A 13,787-nucleotide genomic window follows, 5' to 3' on the forward strand; every position below is an offset into this window, starting at 1 on the left:
GCCCCCACCACCACCACCACCACCACTCCCTCATATTCAGCGGCGCACACGTTCCTGTTGAGGGTTTTGTCTGTGTCTAGCATGGCATCTCCTGCTGGCCCCATACTTGCTTGTGAAAGCTAATTATGCTGGGCTATTTTCTGACCAGGGAGCATGTCAATATTACACAGTGGGAGAGCTCTCACTCACCCCGTGCTGCATTCTTATTCATGAGCCTTAATTCCATCAATGGCCTCCTCAGCCACTGGACCGTGCTTGTTCCTTATTATGGTGCGATTTTAAGGAAAGTGCTTGTGGCTGCCACAGAGTAATGCCACACCATAAAGGAGTGTAGCTTGTAGCCTCACCCACTCACCATTTGCTTAGAGCATGTTCAAAAGTGGTGCGTATAAAGCAGGAGAGGGGCTTTTGTGGGTGCTGACATGGACCTAATTTTCTCATGTACGTGCCCATTGAGGTGTGGTGTGCAGAGGATGGGAGCTGAATGGCTCTCGTGGAGGTTGTGAGGCTCTCGTAAGGGACCTCAGAGTGGAATTGAAAGTGATGCTCAACTTCTCTGTGCAGTGTTGCCGCATTGCTGTTTGGATTCATTCTTTCTGTGGATACTAGAAAAATTGTGGTTGGCAAAACCTCAAAATAAATTGCAAAATTTTAAAATTTAACATGGGTTATTTTGCACCGTAAAAAAAAGTTGAGGTTTCACAAAATGAACTGGGGGAAATGTAGTTGATATTTACATTATATTTTCTCAAATGACATTATTTGATCTGCCTGAAAAGTTAAATAAATAGCTTAAATTTGTCTGTATTATAACATAGATGAAAGAAAACCAATTGAAAGTGAGCTATTCTTTATCTTTCCTTTTAACACAAATAAACTGAAGATTAAACAACTGAAACTTGATAAAGAATTTCAAGGCGTGACTCTTAATTGGGCAGCACAATCAATCGAATATTAATCTTGATCACAACTTCAGCTTTCCATGATTAAATAATCACACATTTGATTTTTATTTTGCCTGTTAAATGTGTGCTCCGCTCATTAAAACTAAACTAACAGCCATGGCAGCTGTCATGTTGCTGTGCTCGCACCCTGCAGCAGCGGCATTTAAAAAACTTTCCTGAATGTTGCGGCTGCCGTCCAGAGAAGAGTAACATAGAAAAAAGAGCAGACAGGCAAAATGAAAATCAAATGTTCGGAGCAGAAGGCGAAGAGCTCCCTTGAAATGGATCACCATCCGTAGATGGGAGGCATTTTGGATTTAGGGCAAGTGATGTTAAGTGAGAACAAATCATATGCAAAGAGAAAAAAAGTCTTGTGTCTGCATTTCAAAGCAACACACAAAACTTTTTGTGCAACTGCACCTGAAAATACATCACAATCTGCCATTCTGCGAATGCATGAATATCAAGATAAATAACATTGTTCATGTCATCTCACTGAATTGCTGTCCTTCTTAAGCATCAACCCAGACATCCATTACAGTGGAGCTGCACATCGGATCATTGTATCCACGCAAATTCCAAAGCCTAAAGATATGTGTCCATTTAACACTTATTTATTTTTAGGAGATGCACTGAATAAGGTTGATAATATGCGATGCAGTTACAGAACAGTCATGACCATGGAACACATCACATAATATCCTCTGATTCAAATCTTAATCGGCAGCACACTGATTTTGGTTAAGCAACAGGATAGACTGAGTAATAAACAATTTTTTCAGCGTTTAAATGGAGGGATGTTAGATTTAAATAAAACCTTTAGTGCCCCAAGCCAAGGGGTTTGCTTTGCACAATTGAGTACAAAAGGTTGTCAAAAACACAAAAAAAAAATATAATAAAAACCGAATGTCACTGGGAACTTGGTGAATGACATAAAGTTCAAGAAGTGGCAGTTCAAGGCCATGTGATAAGATGTTGTTAAACAGCTGAATGCCGCATAGGACAAATGATGTCATGCCTCTTTTAATCTGCACCCCGGCATGCTATGTCTGCAACGTGAAGGTAAAAGTGCATACTCAGACCACAGAGCGTGCAGGGGATCTCTTATGATCTTATGAGCTAGATTGATTGTGTACTGCTCTGTCATATGAGTAATACTGCACAATGGTTCTCTTATTATCTTTAACAGCCCTGACCAGTTTGTTCCTGTTTTGTACAATGTCCACCCCCCACCCCCAGCACTGAATACAGTACATTACAATACACTCTGAATAGAGGTCTTGTAAAATAATATCAGCATAGAGCTGTCCACATAAAAACTTTAACATTTCCTTAAAAAGTAGAGATACTTTTGTGCCTTTGCAAACCTAGCAGTGTTGTAAGCATTCCTTTTCAATTTTTGCTATATATAATTGACAATCATTTCTGTAGTTTTTCGTTGTGCTAAAAAAATCCAAATGTACAATCGTCCTGATGACTAACACAGTCATTGTTATACGATGTGAATAGCAACGGTAAGAGGACACAACCTTGTGGTTTTCCAGTTGGATTGCTTATAATAGATGACTGTCCTCCATAGCCATGGGCATATTTTTGCCTTTCATGGAGGAAATCGTGTTACAAATTTTAATGCAAGATTTATTCATTAACAGGAAAGCACAACATAAAAGTAAAAGCATTGCTCAAACAAAAATATTTTCTACCTAAAATCAATGAATAATTGTGGTGAATAATTGTGATCAAAATGTATGTAATGATTATTTTGTCCATAGTCATGCAGCCCTAGCTATAATCTGTATCTACTTCATAGGAGAAAAACATAGAGGGATACACCGAGAAAGTTTGGGAGTAAGACTGAAAGTTTATTCATAGTTGGAGAATGACAGAGAGGGACGCAGCAGAGATAAAAGAAAAGAGTTCATCTGAGACACCGTTGCACCCTTTGTTCCCTTTTTGCCTGCTGATACTGTCTCTGCGCAATCAGGTTTCTCATGTCACCTTGAAAAGTTGATGGAATTTACTTAACGCCCACTGTTCCCTGATACTGTTGTTTACAATGCAGTTCACTTGCAACTCGGGGCATCTGTCGGTGTTTGATTAGTTTCCAAGGATGTTGATTTGACATCACATTTTACAAAGCTGTCCCGTGGGCTACTTTTGTTGGTCACGGTCCATGTATTAAAATACATCATGTTGAAAGTCTTGTCAATGCTTCACGGAAACTTGTTATCGCTGAGCAGTTTCAAGAAGGTACCCCAAATGTTTGCTTCTCTGTAACAACCGGGACCTTTTTCATGATGCAAGATATAGAAAGGCCCCGTAGAAATATACGTATATATTTATTAAAAGATGAGATGGACATGTTGATTCCAGTTGGGAAATCAGGCTGCTGCTGCTGCTGCTGCTGCTGCTGCTGAAGAATAAAATAATAAAAAGTGAAACACATGAAATACAAGTAATAAAAAAGTAGAAAATGATACAATATTTAAATAAAGATTGTATATATGAATTAGTTACCAATAGTGCTGCTCTTTTCTTGTTGAGTGGGCAAGTGTATTTATTATTAAGATAATTAACATTTTAACTTCAATAAAACTGTAAGTGCTGCTAATACAGGCAGGAGGAAAGGAATACTAAACATACTGGAAATATTATTCTATAACTGCTGCCCATTGATGATTTTCTATTCAGGTCAGTACTTCGTAACTGCAGGAGTTTAGATGCAGTGAACTAGTCATTGTTAGGAATACTGTAGAATAATTTTGCAGCTATTAGTAATGACTAATGGATGTAATTTCCCTCTGATAATAACTAGTTACCCATTATTTCTCGGAAGGAATGTAATTATCATAATTTGTCTTCTTATTACCTATACATCACTCTGACTCTTTGTACTTTTATGTGAGTGCAGTATTTTTCTCTCTATTGGAAGTCCTTAGAAATGGTTGTGCGTATTTATTCAAGAGCCTGGACAAAGACAGTCCCTTGGAGGATTGGTGTGTGGCATTAGAAACCATGGCAACACAGCTCAGTTTGAACTTGAGAAGTCTTTGTGAGAAGTGGTGAGGGTTAAGCCCAAACTTAACTCGCCTACCCACTAATCCCGCTCGGTGAGACAGGCCCCAGGTCATAATAGATAGCAGAAATGATGGAATTAGGTGAGGATAACACATTTTTTGCTCTGTATAACAGCACAACAAAGTGTGCTCCAAAAAACTGTCATTTTTCAAAGTGTTTTGCAATAAATCTTCTGCTACAAACAGACGTTGACACCAAATACATACCGGAGTTGGGAAGCAAGCCGAGCAGAAACAAACAGACAGGATGACACACTCTAGACTTTGTTTTCCACCAGTATGCGACTCCACACCTCCTCAGGCTGTATCTCAGGAGACCTGTTGGTATGGAAGAGAAGTTAAAAGACAGCTAAATGTCTTGACTTCCCTTGACAAATTCAATGGGACAGTGGTGCTGCGTGGGGTGAAATACAAGGATCGCCTCGTCACCTCTGCGAGTACAGGAAAGGGCCAGAACTATATCAGTCTTTGTACTTCTTGTTCCCTCCTTGTTCACCTTGCTTGCACTCCTGGTCTGTCAAACGAAAGCTCTGCATAAATCTGCAGCAGGCACACAGTGTTCATGATGTAGGGCTGCTGAATTAAAGCCACAAAGGAAGATGCAATTAAAGTAAAGAGCCACTAATATCCCCACACATTTTTAGAACAGAAAATTGACTTTAGTGCTCAAGTAATGACTCGATTAAGTGGTTAGTCGATTGATAGAAGATTACTTCTACTTACTTACTTCTTATTCAGGCAAATCTGTGTATAAATCATAAAATAAACACACTTCTTAACAGATCTATAGGTAATATTCAGGACATTAACATAGCTGTTAACTATTATTTGCTATGCAATGATATAGAGGTGTAATGGTGTCCTGAACAGAAAATGAAGTCACGCCTACCTGTGTGTATGTTATAATCCGAATTTCTCTGTTGTTTGCTGTGGTAGACGGTCTAGCTGAGCATGCAACCAACCAGCGTCTCAGTCATATTAAGTTCTAACTATTGCATAGAGCTCTTTTAAAGGCCCTGACACACTAAGCCAAAGGTTGGCTGTTGGTCAGTGTTGGGCTGTCAGAGAGCCTCTGTTGCCCTAGTTGCTGCAGTGTGTCCTGCATTGTTGGCCCCCGTCAGTGCTAGCCGGCACCAGTTACCCCTGTTTAGCTGATTCATAATAAAAAAACAAACTAGTTTTACAGGGTAGGACTGTTTTTCTTTAGCCATTGAGCTTTTCTCACAGAGATATTTCCTGGTTTGTGTGGTTATTCACTGGCGCACGGTTAATATACTGTATGTTTTCAAAATTTGATTGTATTCTTAATGTGCTGTATGGCTAACTAGTTTGAAGAAAGTCTTCTGATTTCTCCTTTTTAAATGAAAATGACAGACTACTCCTCTGTGCTGGTATGTAGGGGTATTTCCCTTAAAAAGGGTATAGGACGTGCGCTGGTTGGTCATTGGTTGTGGTGTTTATGCATAACTTTTTGGCTGAGATGTCCATTTGGTGTGTCTGGGCCTTTAAACTCCAGAACTGGCCTGAAATCAACATATCTTTGAGTTTTAAAAGTAAATAAGTCATCGAATGATAGTTGTCTCTACATTTCTGAGTACCTTGCAAAAAGGAACCTGAATAGGAGATTCATCCTGTTAAAAGTAACAGTACACATTTGCCCGAATATATGAACAAATACAATTTAAAGTTTTCTAAGTTTTGTCCAAGGGCAAGGCCCAATTGTCAACCCTTTGAGAACCCCTGTTATGAACTAAACAATTAGTTTACTAATCTAAAACCAAAATTGACAGTATAATCATTAATAGCAACTAATGAACTATGACATTCACAGTTAGTTTTAATCATCTTCTCCAGGTTTATAATTAATGTTTGCCTTTAAAAGTCTTCAATCTTAATGAAGATCTTTCAGATGTAAAATATTCTATAATAACACTCAAGGTGTATTTTGCCCCTAATTCCATCCTACCATCAACATAATTGATACATCTTGTACTGAATTAGGGCCTTTGCGCCTTTATGGGCCAGTAAATTACTTTCCTCTCAGACTGACGTTGTAACTGACAGTACCTTGGGCATATTGACACAGGGGACAGGAGAGTTCAGTCAAACCCAATCTTTTAATCCCAATCGTGCTTCCTTCAGGACGATTTCTTAAGACCCGTGGTGATTTCCTGCATGCCAATGCAAGCCTGGACCCATGCCGAGCTATCGACGCCTGACCCCTGATGTATCGAACGCTAAGGTTACTCATAACCCCTGCTCGTCTTTCATTATTGAGATGTGAATGAGGAAGGTCGAGGAGGAGGGGGCTCTCATCGATCGGTCAACACAAGAATATTTGATTGTCGCTCAGGTGGCTCTGCCAAGACATCCTTCTTCATGGCAACAAAGGTGGCCATTTTGAATGAGCAAAAAGGTTGAAAATGTAAACATTCATACATTGGCTACTTATAAAAATTGCAAGGTCATTCTTTTTCATTCTGTTTATTTTTTTTTGAAGGATTATGAAACAGCAGCAGTATAAAGGGGAGTTTATTTATTGCTAAACCTTGTGGCTTGAATAGATAGAGTGGCTTGTTATTAGAGGCACCTATTTGTGCCTTTGTCATATGAGGTAATTAGCAGCTAAACACCCTCCTAGAAGCACTATGGGTGACCGTCAGTGAAGCAATGCGGGTTTAGGCTTTGAAAAAGGGCTTTGAAGAAGGAAAGTGCTGGAAGCACATACTGGCCCAAGTCGGACATTGGGAGTTACCATGGTGACAGCGACTGGAAATGAAAAATCTGTGCTTAAAGGCAGGCCCTGGTGTGTGTGTGTGTGTGTGTGTGTCTGTGTGTGTATGTGCTTGGGAAAGTAAAAAAGGGAGAGAGATGGCGGAGGGGGATCAGTAATACTGTATGCTTATTGATTTGTGTGTAGATTATAAATACAGAGAATGGATTGCTATACTATTTGAATGCTGGTTTGTATTCTTTGTTCTGACAAACCTCAGAATTTCCTACAAAATTTCCAAAAAAGAGATTGAATAATGGTCCAAGGAACGGATTAGAATCTTTTTTTGTTGTCACTGCGCAGTGCATGCAGCCACATAAGCTCCCCAAAGAACTCCTTTGACTCAAACCAGCAGCAGACGTCGCTCTTTGTGCGTAACAAACAGGACTTGATGCCTTGAAAAGTCAAAGCTGTGGCATTTCTGCCTCTCTGTTTTTATTCCCCATCCGTCAGTGTGAAGGCCAGCACAGCAGTGGCACCACTGGGTATCTGGCTGAAGAATCTGACGCTTGCAGAGATGCTCTTGAGATGAGCTCAGAAACTCAGCAGGAATGGTTCAAAAGGCTAACCCCGGTCAGCAATTCAATGGGGCCTGTCACTGGAATATTTTAGGATGGATTCCTTTATGTTCAAGAAAGAGTATATTGAGTGTGTGAATGCATGTGCATGAGTGTGTGCGCACTAGCCCGCCTGCAGATATGCCAGTGCTCATACAAACACTACTTTAATTTAGCTACTGATGCACACGTGGCACAGTGGCGTCATAGAGGGGCGGAGGTAGGGATGATTACTCATTATATACTTACTCATACTTATTTCTGAAGCACCTTTTCCATTGCGGAAAAAAAAAATCACTTAAAACTGCTACAATCTGGCCTTTGTATGTTATAAGAATGGTTACAATCAGCATTGACACCTGGACTGAATGACTTTGACTTTGCTGAAGTGGCTGTCCAGAAATTTATCGGCTCTGGCTCTGATACAACTGTGAAAATACGTCCCATGGGTGGACATGCTGATTTTAGCCCCTTTACCAGCACGATGCAATGACGTACCACCACAAAATGCCGTCCATCTGCGCCCAAGCAATGCTCCAAATTTAGGTGGTACTGAGTTTGAAAGAGAGACTGATAAGTAAAAAAGATGTGACCACTATGTAAAAAATAATGAAACTCTTTGAGACCCCTCTCTCCCCTTAAAGGTGCAAAATGGTTTAGTCTGCCCCTACACTATGATTCATTTATAAAAGCAGCTGGAACGGAGAGAGTCATTGCTATGCCGCCAGAGCACCAACCTACACTGTCATGTTTTTCTCTGAGACAGGGAAATTGGGGTTCTGAAACAGAAATGAAAGAAAGAAAGAAACAGCGGGGGGCCCAAAGGGACTGCTCATGCCTAGGGCCCTGAATTTGGTGCTACACCCATGCGTGTGCTCAAAGCCACACGCTCATCAGAAATCTTACTTCACACCTGGCACATCAAATTATTGTTTTTCTTCAATATGTGACACATTAATATTCATATGGCTGCTTGTAAAAATATATGACCCAATCCTCACTTTTACACATTCCCCCTGGAATGAGGCTTAGCCTAAAATGAGCCTACAGGCTGAAAGTCCCCGAGGGCCTCCGCCGGGAGATAAATCAAGCGTCACTAGGAGATAGGGAGCAGCATCATTTGTTGGCAAGAATAGAAAAATTCATCCCAGAAATCGTAAATCATTAGACGGGCAGGCCCCAGTGAATAAGCCTCACCCACCAAACAAATCGATTCGTGAAGTTATTGCACATTTCAATCCTCCCTTCTGCCTCCTTACAGGCACCTGGAGAGCCCCTGTGGGCGTTAAGATTTACATACACATGCCAGGAGATTAGACGCTTCCTGTTTTTGACGGAGTGACAGATATTTAAATCACACGCTGAGCGTTATATATTTGTTTACTTTTAATGCAAGAAAAAAATGTTTGAAAAATATGCTTTTAGGCTTGTGTAATGAATAGCAGTGTCAGCAGGTTAGTTTCACGGTGTGGGTGCCTGTAAGTGGAGTAGGAGTGAGAGCGCTTTTCTAATCAATGCCTATTCTTCTCATAGCAACAGATTTCAAAACATGTCTTAATTAACTATTGTCCTGAAGCAGGTGGAAATAACTTTTCTTTTTACCCATTTTGACTTAGTAATAATCCGTCTTAAAATAATATGCCCACTGCTTCTAATGACTTCTAATGCATACAAATTACTTTCCAGGTTGAAACCTTTCTTGGGTTTTTTTGCTCTTTGAAAAGCCATCCATACAATGCAATTGACATGTACTTACTGATCGCAACTGAGGGAAACATCCACCCCACTGGGATTGATATTGTATCTTATGAAGTGTCACAAATTGTATGTTAAGTTGTCAGTCCTCCCCAGCAGAAATCCCCGTTGCCTTGTGAGCTTGTGTTGGAGTTTTAATGAATAGCTGTCATTGCTACCGCGTCATATAAATCATATATCTCTGCATGTATGATGACAGAATTTACATACAACTCTGCTTCCCAGCAGTTTCTCTAATTAAGACTACAGTATCAAAGGAAAGATGGCGATAATGGTGATCTGTATGGAGAAATTTCTATAAACATTAGTGGTGAATTCACAAAAGAAAATAGAGTGCACATGATGCATTATTTATTGGAGTTTCCACCCTAGCTACAAGGCTGTGGCAGAGTTTTTAAACTAATATTTGCAGAACTTGGAATCACTCTCACGTTTAAATAAAACATTGTTCTTTGCTCTTGTTTGAGCTGCGCAATTTCCAAGATGTGTATCTCCTGACATCAGAGGAAATGGCTAAGGATTATTCCACCGAGTTTATCTTTGCCCTTTCGAGATAGAACTCAGACACTCATGTCTATGCTCCGTTACGACCACTTGCTGTGTCCCTGCCTTGAGAGCAGAGATAAGCTGCACATGTGAATGCATTTATGAAAAGGGTCTAGCGTTGACGTCAAAGAGAATTCATTGCTATTGTCTTGAAAAGAATGGCTGTATGTTACCACTGGTGAAAGAATACAATTGAACCACAGCAATATGAACTCTTAAACTCATCTAAATTAATTTTCATACAAGGCCAACCTTTTATGGTATTATTCAAACAATACACATGCAGTATAAACTCTAACTGCATTCGCCTATAAAAGCTGTTCTACTGGATTTACTTAGATCAGTAATTCTTTTTTTCTCTCCCCCTAATGTTGAATTTGGAAGCCTTGAACTCCCCCAGCACTCTCCAGCATGTGCCAAATTCATACTTAAATGGAATTTCGGTGTGCACAGCCAGATAGATGTCTACAGCATGTGCGGAATCACGGACTGACCTTTCAGGTGGAGAGAGAAATTGCATCACCTAATACCTGTTGTGGCACCAAAATAGATGGATTAATTTCAAAGAGGCTAGCTGAGCAAGTTTGATCTGTCTGCAGCAGGATTACTTCTCCTTCCAAATAACAAGAGGGGGAGTCGTCAAAATTCTTGCAAAGAAATTGCACTGGTTCTGGAGTTTTTTAATGTGTCCCAGGGCTCATATAAAGCAGTACTTTTAATATGTATTCCCTGAATAACAGAAAACAAAGCTAACTTTATCCCGCCCATGGTCACAATCAATGCTAAATCCATATACTCTACTCACACAAGGAGCTTGCTTACATTCATGCACATCCATAATGCTACAAAAATATTTAATTTCCCTTTGTCTTAGCTCTCGACTGCACTCACAGAGTGGTTTGGCGCAAGCTGTTAGGGCTAAAGGTGAAGTAAACATCTACTTGAGAAGCTCAGACGTTTGTCCTCCTTTCAACCAATCAAACTTAATCTGAGTCGTATTTAAATTCCTTGGACTTATTTAGGATTCAGGAGCAGCCACTGGTGTCACAAAGCAGTGCAGATAGAAATATGAAATCTCTAAGCACCTTTCTCTTTCAGTTACACCCTGTGTAAGACAATCACACAGGTCGAAATGCTTGTTATTAATCAGTTTAATTCCAAAGCTATTTCTGTCGAGTAACCTCATCTCACACTTTGTGTTTTTTCATTCACGGCTAGGATTGTTGTTTGTAAAATGTTTACCACAGCTAATCAGCCCTTGCGGTGTCAGTGAGAATGTCTCCTCTCTCATGAAACACCCTATGGTTTAGACCTCACTGAGAACAGCAGCCGACCTGAGGTAAATAAATTCCTCCTCAGAAGCAAAGCTCATCATGGGAGGAGTGCATCCCCTGAGGTGATAACCTTTGTCTAGACTGACCTCAAATCCACATGTTGCCTGACAAAGCAACAGCCCAGAAAAGTCTGTGCAACTGTGTCTTTATTCTTCAAGTTTTTCTTGTCTTTGGTCCAAAAGACAAAATTATCTTGAAACTGTGAAGAATAAAAAACTCTGTAGAACTTTTCTTTTTTACCAAATGTATTTAATTTATTTATTTTAAAAAAAAAAAAAGTTTCATGTTTATTTCCGATTTTTTAATACAATCAGTTAATGAAACAACGGTAAACTAAGGTAAATGGGTACATAAAATACCTGAAATAACACATGTTAAGAATGCCAAACATTGGTATTGACCAATATTCACTTGTTGATTGCCACTGGCCTATTGGCAATTAAGTGGCCGTTTAGCATTGGCTGTGGCCAATGTTTTTCTGTTGTGTTGCATCAATTTTGCACAGATAAAAAGCAAAGCTCAATATTAACGGCATCCCATAGTCTTGAAAGCAATAAAAAATTTGTTGGGATGACACTGGGGACGCTTTTCAGACAAAAGGACCCGGTATACTCACAATCATCATCATGTCAGGGGACATATCCTGTTGTTTTGATAATGCTACAATTGTGAACCAAAAATACGTGTTTATATCGGCAGAAGGAGAGCTTGTTAGCATTAGCTATTAGCAGCCAATGGCCGGAACTGACTGCTACAACTTCTCTATCTGCACAACAAATTTTCCCTTGGGTACTAATAAAGAAAACTTGAACTTTGAGCTCATTGATACGGACAGGACGGAGTAGTAATACCAGAGATTGTGGAGGCAGTGTAGCATAGTTCAAGCAAGATGCGATAATAGGAGATGACAAAGAAATTTCAATAATCGCATAACAGGACGAATCAGTAATATAAAGTAATGCATAGTGAAAATAGTGAAAATGATTCTCCTTCCGTAAGTTGGAATGTAACATAGTGGCTGCACAGACTACAGTAGTCTACAACACTGCCCCTGTTTAAAGGTACAATATGACAATCTCCTCCACCTTTGCCACGTTACTTGTTATGTAAAACTTTTGACTCTGTCCTCTAGTGCCATCTATTGGCTGTATCTATCCCAACATAAAGGATGCATGGAAGTATGCGGACAGTGAGGTTTACAACATTTCATATTGATGCATGTAAGGAGGTATAAATGTGCATTGATGGAGGTTGCATAGTGTTACAAATGGCGCAATCAAGCAAAAATGTGTATGGGGAAAAGGTAAATTATAACATGTTTCTAATGTGTTTATATGTAATATTGTAACATTTTGGTTTTGGTGAGAAACTTGAAGAAAGTTTGAAGATGAAATTTGTTGATGTTTTCACAGCAATATAAAATAGACATTAGAGAAGGGGTTGTGATATATATAGTAAAAAAGCTTTATGCGTTTATTTAAAGATGTTAATTACTGGAAAGGTTATATTAAAGGTTGTTTCGTACATTTGTATGTTAAAATGTGTGCTCATTCAGTTAAAGTGTATTAAAGGGCTGAATATCAAATGTAAAGACACAAAAAAAGGAGGAATAAATAACAACAAACATAATAAACAAGAACAACAACAAAAAACATTGGTATTGCCGTCCCTACACAATCTCTACACCAACATAAAAGGAAACCCAAGGCTGGGTTTGGCTGCTGTGCCGCATTGAGGCTCTAGATTTCACTGGAGGACTGGACATCGGCGACGTGAACTTTTAGTGGCCGCTGCTGTGGACATTAGTCTTTGCCCTACAGACTGTTTCCATATAGCTGACACTAGCGTTGAACACACATTAATGAATAAACAATCGCCACAAGCTCAGATGTGCTAAGAAAAAACTCACCCTAGATACATTTCCTCTCTAAACTAAGTGGCAATAAAAAGTACATAAACTGTACAGAAAACAAATCACGAAGCAGGATTACTTCCTGGTGTGGGCCTCAGTGAGTGGTGAAATGTACAAATAGAACAAATCAGAAATGGAAAATGTTTTGACCGTTGTTTATATTTGTCCCATCCATCATCGTGAGCCATAAACAAGCCCAATCACTCCTCTCAGTTACTGAATATTGTTTTAGTCATCACCTCAGTGAAAGTGCCCACTCGCCCAAACACGCGGCGGAACAGGGAAGGCATGTGTTTATGAAGCGGAGCTTGTGCTTCACTTTAGGCTCTTGGACTGTCGCCAAGCAAAGGACCTCATAGATGAATCCATATATCGCCCACATCCATAAATTCTTAGTATGATTTTTAAAATAGTAAAGAAGCCTGTACTCTAGTTGATCATCTCTCTACATCCAGTGTAGTGCCTTAGTGCCACTGCATTTCTCTCAGCTTGTTGTTGCGTTGGGATGAACTGCGGCTTATCGTCCCAATACAATATTAGAGAGAAGGAAAACTGTGTGATGTAAAAATCTTATGAAAGCTACTAATCTGTATGAATGGCTAAGAGGGATTATGCTTGTCAGGACGGGGAAAAAATGAGCTCAAGATGCTAATTTTTTTTTGAGAAATGGCATTGACTTTATGTAAGCAGTGGAAGTAGTTTGTGAGAGATGATCAATCTTGACCTTTGTTTGACCATCCCTAATAAAACTCTTATTCCATACCTAATAAAGCCTGATAAAGGTCGTCCATATAGCTCAAGCACATAAACACTTCATCTTCTCTATATTGAGCAGGCATTTTATTGATTTCTACTTAGTTCCATATAGTTAATCCTATTTAAAAAAAAG

General features: G+C 39.5%; 1 protein-coding gene and 1 long non-coding RNA gene across 13 annotated transcripts in view; one reads left to right on the forward strand and one right to left on the reverse strand.

The window, feature by feature from the left end:
- LOC121961921 (adhesion G protein-coupled receptor L3-like) overlaps positions 1-13,787 on the forward strand; it is a 273,036-nt gene that overhangs the window by 125,521 nt on the left and 133,728 nt on the right. The window lies entirely within an intron of this gene.
- On the reverse strand, positions 2,795-5,070 carry LOC148185651 (uncharacterized). Of its 3 annotated transcripts, none has more exons than XR_015775628.1 (4): positions 4,911-5,070; positions 4,451-4,594; positions 4,229-4,339; positions 2,795-3,354 (listed from the first exon to the last, which is right to left on the reverse strand). It is a non-coding gene; the product is annotated as an uncharacterized LOC148185651 (long non-coding RNA). The 3 variants fall into 3 exon arrangements; XR_015775629.1 differs by having other exon boundaries at positions 4,451-4,597; XR_015775627.1 differs by lacking the exon at positions 4,911-5,070 and having other exon boundaries at positions 4,451-4,904.

The sequence above is a fragment of the Plectropomus leopardus genome, chromosome 23 (assembly GCF_026936395.1).
Source record: "Plectropomus leopardus strain MGB_pleo_1.0 chromosome 23, ASM2693639v1, whole genome shotgun sequence".
Classification (NCBI taxonomy): domain Eukaryota; kingdom Metazoa; phylum Chordata; class Actinopteri; order Perciformes; family Serranidae; genus Plectropomus; species Plectropomus leopardus.